General features: G+C 37.1%; 1 long non-coding RNA gene across 1 annotated transcript; it reads left to right on the top strand.

The window, feature by feature from the left end:
- The first annotated feature begins 3,733 nt into the window (after positions 1 to 3,733).
- LOC146806067 (uncharacterized) lies at positions 3,734 to 5,849 on the top strand. Its single transcript, XR_014967548.1, has 3 exons — positions 3,734 to 3,846; positions 4,798 to 4,891; positions 5,479 to 5,849. It is a non-coding gene; the product is annotated as an uncharacterized LOC146806067 (long non-coding RNA).
- The last annotated feature ends 1,382 nt before the right edge of the window (positions 5,850 to 7,231 follow it).

Here is a 7,231-nt window from a genome sequence, read left to right as displayed (position 1 = left end):
GGCAACATACAGGACCAGTAGTGTCTGGTCCCAAGTCCAAGCAACATACCCAAACATGGGGCCACAGCCCTAAAATGTATGGTCCACAGAGTCTTTGTTCTGGCCTGGTACAGGGACCTGGACCCAGTTTGAACCAGTTGTGGGACACTTAAAAAGTATCATTTACAGTGCATATCACTCCCCATTGTAAGTGGGAGCCGTGGCCCCAGATACACCACAGGGGGTGGAGCCATCATTGTGGAAGGCAGGCACAGCCCTATTCAGGTGCAGGTGCTACTCCCACCAATACAAATGCAGACCAGGCCTATTCAGCCCAGCACGGACTCATCCAGACTCTCTGGAGCCACTACACATATCCAGCCCCTGTCAATCCAAAGCCAGACAGTCAATACACAACAGACAGGCACAAAGACACATAGCACACAAAAATTCCTATTTCTAAAAGTGGCATTTCTAAAATAGTAATAATAAATCTGCTTACACCAATAAGCAGCATTTATCACTACTATTCCAAACATACCAAACTTGATCAAGCTACCTCTGTCATGTCAGGAATTACCACTGAAGCACATATCAGGGAATCCCCAGTGCATCCCTATGGGCAGCCTCACAGCAGTGAGAAACCAAATAGGCTGTTTGTTACTACCAGTCACTTAAGGCACAATGTCCTTCCTTTGACCTACACCACATCCTGCCCATAGGGCTAGCTAGGGCCTACCTTAGGGGTGACTGGTATGTAGTAAAAGGGGAGTCACAGGACGTGGCAACCACTTTATGTGCCATGTCACAGCGGCAGTAAATGGAATGCGCAGGCCATGCAGGGGCAGAGGCCTGAGATAGGTTTGAAAGGCCACTTTGGTGGGACTCACGAGCAGCGCTGCAAGCCCACCAGTAACATTTAATTTACTGGCTCTGAGTAATGAAGTACCACTGTACAAGGGACTGAAGAGGTAAATTAAATATGCCAAACAGGTGTTGTGAATTAACCATCTCATCTTAAAGACAGTTGGGATCTAATTTGCAAATTGGAAGATTTTAGATGGAAACAGGATGCTTTAACATTTGTGACCATGGATGTAGAAGGTCTATACACCTGTATTCAGAGAGATTGTGGACTAAGAGCATTAAAATGTTATCTCTACAAGCGAAATGCGAAGCATTTGCAGCATACACAAATGCTGTTAGATTTGTGTGAACTCATACTGACTTTGAATGCTTTTATGCATAATGGAGAATGGTTTATGCAGGAGCAAGGTACTGCTATGGGCTCCAGGTTTGCTCCATCTTATGCAAACCTTTTCATGGGTTTGTATGAGATGAAGCATGCCTGGGGCTCAGGTGCAAGTGAATGGATGGATAACATTTTATTATTCAGGTAGATATATCGATGATATATTTCTGATTTGGAAGGGTGGTAATGCAGAATTTGAAGCATATTATAAATATCTTAACATCAACAGATTTAATGTCAGGCTTACCATCAAGAGTTCTAAACAGGAGATAGATTTCTTGGATCTTCGGCTATATGCTGAGAAAGATGTCATACATAGTGACATCTTTAGAAAGTCCACAGCATGTAATAATGTGCTTCACGCAACTAGCTGTCACTCCAAAACGACCATCTCAGCTATCCCCTTTGGGGAAATGATAAGGGCCTGATGAAATTGTAGTGAAGAGCACAATTTCATTAAAAATGTTGAAATAATTAAGAACAATTTCACTCAGAGAGGATATGACCAAGTCTGGTAAGAAAAAGCAGAGAAAAAAATTATGATGACTAACAGGAAATCCACCCTTCAGAATAGGAATCGAAAAGGAAGCAATGCCTGTCATACTGAAATGACTTTTATAACCAAATATATCATCTACAGTGGCCATGTTTTTTGTATTTTACGAAAAAACTGGCCTCTTTTGAAATCAAATTCATTACCTCCGGATATAGTTCCATCTAAACCTAAGATGGTATATAGAAAAGGCAGGACAATAAAAAATGTAATAAGTCCAAGTTACGTTAAACAATCGTATTCTTCTACTTCCACTTGGATGCCAGAAGAACCTTCCGGTTTCCACATTTGTGGTAATTTCTGTATATATAATATGGGCGAAAATAAAATTGCTAAATTTAAGTATAACAATTCAAAAGAATTTAAGATCCAATCTTTTATCAATTGCAATACAACATATACTGTATATGTGATCAAATGCTTATGCAATAAGGTATATGTGGGTAGTAGTGTACGGAGTCTGAAGACACGCATACAAGAATATGTCCGTGCCATTAAGAATAGAGATGAGCGATATCCGGTGTCTGTTCACATCCAGACAACACATCCAGAGAACACAAAGATAACATTTCATGCTATAGATCATGTAAGTGGTAATGAAAGAGGAGGAGACAGAACAAGTCATCTCAGACAGGTGGAAGCTCGCTGGATTTGTCGTCTAAGAACTGTAATCTTTGGTCTGAAGATTAATAATGAATTACATCATTTTCTATAAACAATTTCATAAATAAGTAAGCACCTGTATGCTTTAATGCGGAGTGCTGTGCGATATACACTTCAGAATATGAATCTGTATACAGAAGATCTCATCTTTAGGTTGTTTTCCTATGGTTCATGAACGAGATATAGTGACGTTATGATACATCTGAAATTCTTATTTTTATGATATTAGGGTAATTTCATGCAGTCAATATCAGTGTAGAGTTCTCGGCTAGGTATAACAATACTATAACATAGCTATGATGGACTTTTGTCTAACATCAACTGTTGTTCCATTTTATGTGGTCTGTTATGGACCATGAGAAGTGTGCTTAAATGAGTTCCTTATAATGTAAGCCCCAAATGAGAAATGGGTCTGATTATGTGATTTGTGCTATTTGATATCTTAATGATAATATTGAAATAGGTCTCTTAAATTAATTTGTACTAGTAAAAAGGCATAAAAATTGAAAAATGATTGGAAACATTGTGTCTATAGAATATTAAATGTATAGTAGGAAACACCAATTTATAATCCGCATCAGGGTTTCACTTTAATATGACTGATGTAATGACTTAAATAAAATGCCATTCTTAGTGTAAATATACCTTGTAAAACATCGAGAATATAATCACATGAATTCAATCTTATATGTCTGTTTATATAATATTGGGATATATTAAGAAAGAACTTACCGCTTTTCTTAAAAAGGAATCGTGGTTTTATTTGTGCGCATGAGATAGTATTCATGTAATGAAATTAATGTTATCGTAAAACAAACCTATTTGAAAATGGCCGACGCATTTACGTTTAAAGCTCTCTCGAGTATCACTGAATAAAGCAAAACATTGAGAATGTAACCATATAAATCTAAATTCATGCAATTGTTTATACAATACTAGTACTTTTTAGGAATTAGCTTGCCGTTTTTTTAAGAAAAAGAAATTCTCTCTTGACTCGTGTTCATGAGAGTTTCTTAGCTTACAAAATTAACTTCGATGTAATATTTTGAAATGGTAGACCCCGTTTTTTCTTTTTTAAGCCTGAAGCGAGTGCTCCACGTAGATATTGCCAATGTTGAATTTCTATTAAGAGATGAAGAAGTCTTTGAAACATTTCTCATTTAATGTAATTCACATTTGCGTCAAATAAACCCATTCCAAAATGGCGAATACGTTGTTCCGAAGCCCTTAGAGCGTTTTCTATCTAAAATGAAGTTATTGTCGATTTTTACTTTGAAAATAAGGAGGTACAGGTGAAAGTAATTGAATACACCTATATAAATACTTGTCTAACGCATATGGTGGGTTTCAACCTATGACCGAGGACATCGGACCGCACACGTCTTTCTCTCGCGTTCGAGTAAGTTCAATATGTTAAGAGGGGGATATAGTTAGTAATTATAATCATTACTGCTTCGTCTTAATATTTTCAAAGTTTCGCAATATGAATACGTTAATTTATGCAAGGAACACTAACTATCACGATTGACAAATAGATATTGGTACTTGTAACGTACCATAACGCATTAGGATGTACCAACATGGCGGTCATTTACCGATACGGTTTCATTAAGAAATATGGAGTGCTGTTAATATAAACAGCCCAAACGTTTCAGTGGTATTTAATTTGAAATGATTTGGGTTTTATCTTTGGCCTGTAAGAGTATACTTGGGCAGCATGTTTTTTCATGTGAATACTTCTTCTTAATATACACAGTAGTGTGAAAGTATTGAGAAATGTGGATACATTTTATGACGACGGTTTTAAGTAAAACATTTGCCTTTGCCGTCACAGATTCACAATACGAGAAACACTTATTATCTTTTGTGCAGATGGGACAATCTTTCGTATTTTCTTTTTAATCGGTTTATTACTCTCTACTATTAAGGTAGCCGACATTATTTGGTGTTCCATTATTAAACAATCAGATTGACAAAGCAACAATTGACATAGATGTGAACTAAGGCATTTATTTGTTTTCAGATCAGGGGCTATTATAACCCTTAGAAGAATGAATATATAACTGGATACAACAACAAATAACAGTGCTGTTTTGTACTATGAGATATGTTAAACTTAATATGTTATTGTGCATTTAACTTACAAATATAAACTAAGAAAATAGCCAAAATGTGTTTGACCTGATAAATGTGAGAAAATAAGTACCTAGTTTTAAAAACATAATGCAATCTTATATAATTATTTAGTAAGCACATACATAGGAATAGTATATATTTTGGCTATAGGTAGGTGAGTTATATTTTAGTTCTATTAAACAGATTATGAAATATGGATATATTTTTATTTCAGACCTTAATTTGTGATAAAAGAAGGGACACTTATTTCATTGGACCTGACTTCGTATATTTTCATCGTGATCTTATATATAAAAAAACACAAACAGGTAGGCAAGGTTCATAGATTGGATGTTCATTAGAAAAAACAGCAATGATATATAAGGAAGAAAATGGATGATAAATGATTAATGTTACCTCTGGCTGCAGATATGTGTCTGAAAAATGCAGTGTTCCTTCTTGGCTTATTTTTTCCTTTATTGTTTAATTATTTTCTTTTTATGGTGTACATCTGAGGTTTAGGGTCCTAAAAATATGTGTAAACATTCTCCAGTGCTGTTCTGATTGAGAGCTGGCATGTTGTTTGAATCCATACCAACACAAAGATCTTCTGGAATTAGAGATTAAGTTGTTATAGTTTATGTTGAACCAATCATATGCATCTTTTCTTTTTTGCTATTAGCTTTGATTCGTTGCACAATACATTTCTTGACGTTGGGCAACTTCTTTTTCACTATTGCATTATGGCATATATATGTTGTGACAAGGATTACTAGTATAAAGATCTCCCTGTGCTTTTTTCTCCTCCTGTATATACATAAAAATCTTCCAATGTAATTTTCTATTTATGTAATAATAATTTACACGTCCATGTATTTGGTAATTGTATTGTTCTAAATATATATATTTTTGATAGCCTTGAAGAAGTCCCGTGGGGACGAAACGCGCCGCGTCGGCTATGAACATGCATTGTGTTTTTAATGAAGTCTAATGGAGAATTACCAGAATAAAAGAAGAATATATATATTTTTTTTACAAGAATTTGAAGTCTCAAGTCACTTATTTGGGAGATTAGTCTGTACTTGTTATTTGTCTATTTAAATACTGTATCATACTGTTTGTAACCAATTTTTACATTTGGGTAGGTGCTGAGCTTTTGTGTATTTTAGGCCTACATAGGAATACACTGTCTTTTGTGAGAATACAACTGCTCTGAAGCAAAAGCTATTAATAAAGATTGTTGGCACTTTGGCAATTTGTAATTTACAAATGATATACTTTTCTGCCCTGATGAAGTTCCGTATATGGTAATGAAATGCGTTGGCTGGATTTTCCATATCTGATGATATTAAAAACTTTGGAATAAAGAAGTTACTTTTCTATCAATCTTTGCCTATTGGACTTTTTGAGCTGCGCACCCCCCTTTGTCATATTACACCTATCATTGGCTACTTTCTAAAATGGGGTCAGCTGCCATGTACAACTGAGGTAAAGGGCTTGGAGGAGGTAACACATAACAGAGAAGTTTTTGTGTTTAGGGCACCAAGAAGGACTGCTTGTGTAATTCAGCTTGGTATGTCTACAGGTGGGCCTGAGTTTAAATTGGTTGTGGCCTGAAAATATATTATAATTCAACTTGGGACTCCAGAATGAAATGTTCTCTTCTTTTTTGACTAAACATGTAACATCCCTAGTGATTGATCTCTTTTTGCAATCTGGGTAAAGTGTGCCTAATACCTCTGATAGGCTTCAGTGACTTATCTTTTCCTATCAATTTCTGGGTCACACTGTACATCCAGTGTAGGAGTGAGCAGAACTCTTGGAATTTGTCTCTGTGGAATTCCTCCGAGTTACAAAGAAAGTTCCTCCAACATATGGAAATATGCACATTGCCCAGCACGCGCAATGATTTAGTGCCAGGAGCGTGTTTGCACTGAAATATCAGTGTGAAGGGCACTGCGCGGCGCACCAGAGGATGCTGCTACTCGAGTAGATTTTCTACTTGAGTGGTAGTCTTCTAACCGTGAACGGTCGTGACCTCCCGCGACCACCTGCATTGTGAAAATCTCACAGGATGTCCTCCTAGCGACCGAAAGTCAAGCTAGGGGACGCCAAATCTCGCTTGCGCTTACCAACTTACTGTTTTGGTGCACATGCGAGAAAGAATTCCACCACACGGTGATTGGCAAAATTTGGCCAGAACTCCGTGTTATAAGAGTAATGTGGAGTTGCCAAAATTCCACCAATTCTGCCAGAACACAATATTTCACCCACCAAAGACACATTTGCATTTATAAAATTGGACATATTTCACTGAGCTAGCTTAATCGATTTTTACGCTTTAAGGTGCTAGGACAGTTTATTAGTCTGCTGGCAATGCCAATTAACAGCTTATACTGGAACAACAGGCCCATCCTGTAGAATAGCCTTCTCGCTGCAGCCGAAGGGTGGCAGTGAAATCTCCATAAACTAATTAGCTGCCTCTCCCAGACTTGCACTGACAGGATGTGCCCGCAAGGGATATTGAGAGGGCAGGCAGGCTTCTGGCTTCAGTCACTACAGGAGATTTCTTTCAAGCCTGTCTAGAAACAAGACTTAAGTTGGTGGAGCATGGTTTAGACAGTGGGATGTGCTGCCATGCTGGTTCTTCCCAGAATGTTGTGCAGGGG

Source organism: Triturus cristatus, chromosome 8, assembly GCF_964204655.1.
Source record: "Triturus cristatus chromosome 8, aTriCri1.1, whole genome shotgun sequence".
Taxonomy (NCBI): Eukaryota; Metazoa; Chordata; class Amphibia; order Caudata; family Salamandridae; genus Triturus; species Triturus cristatus.
The sequence above is the reverse complement of the archived record's forward strand: the minus strand, read 5'-3'. Positions and strand labels throughout refer to the sequence as shown.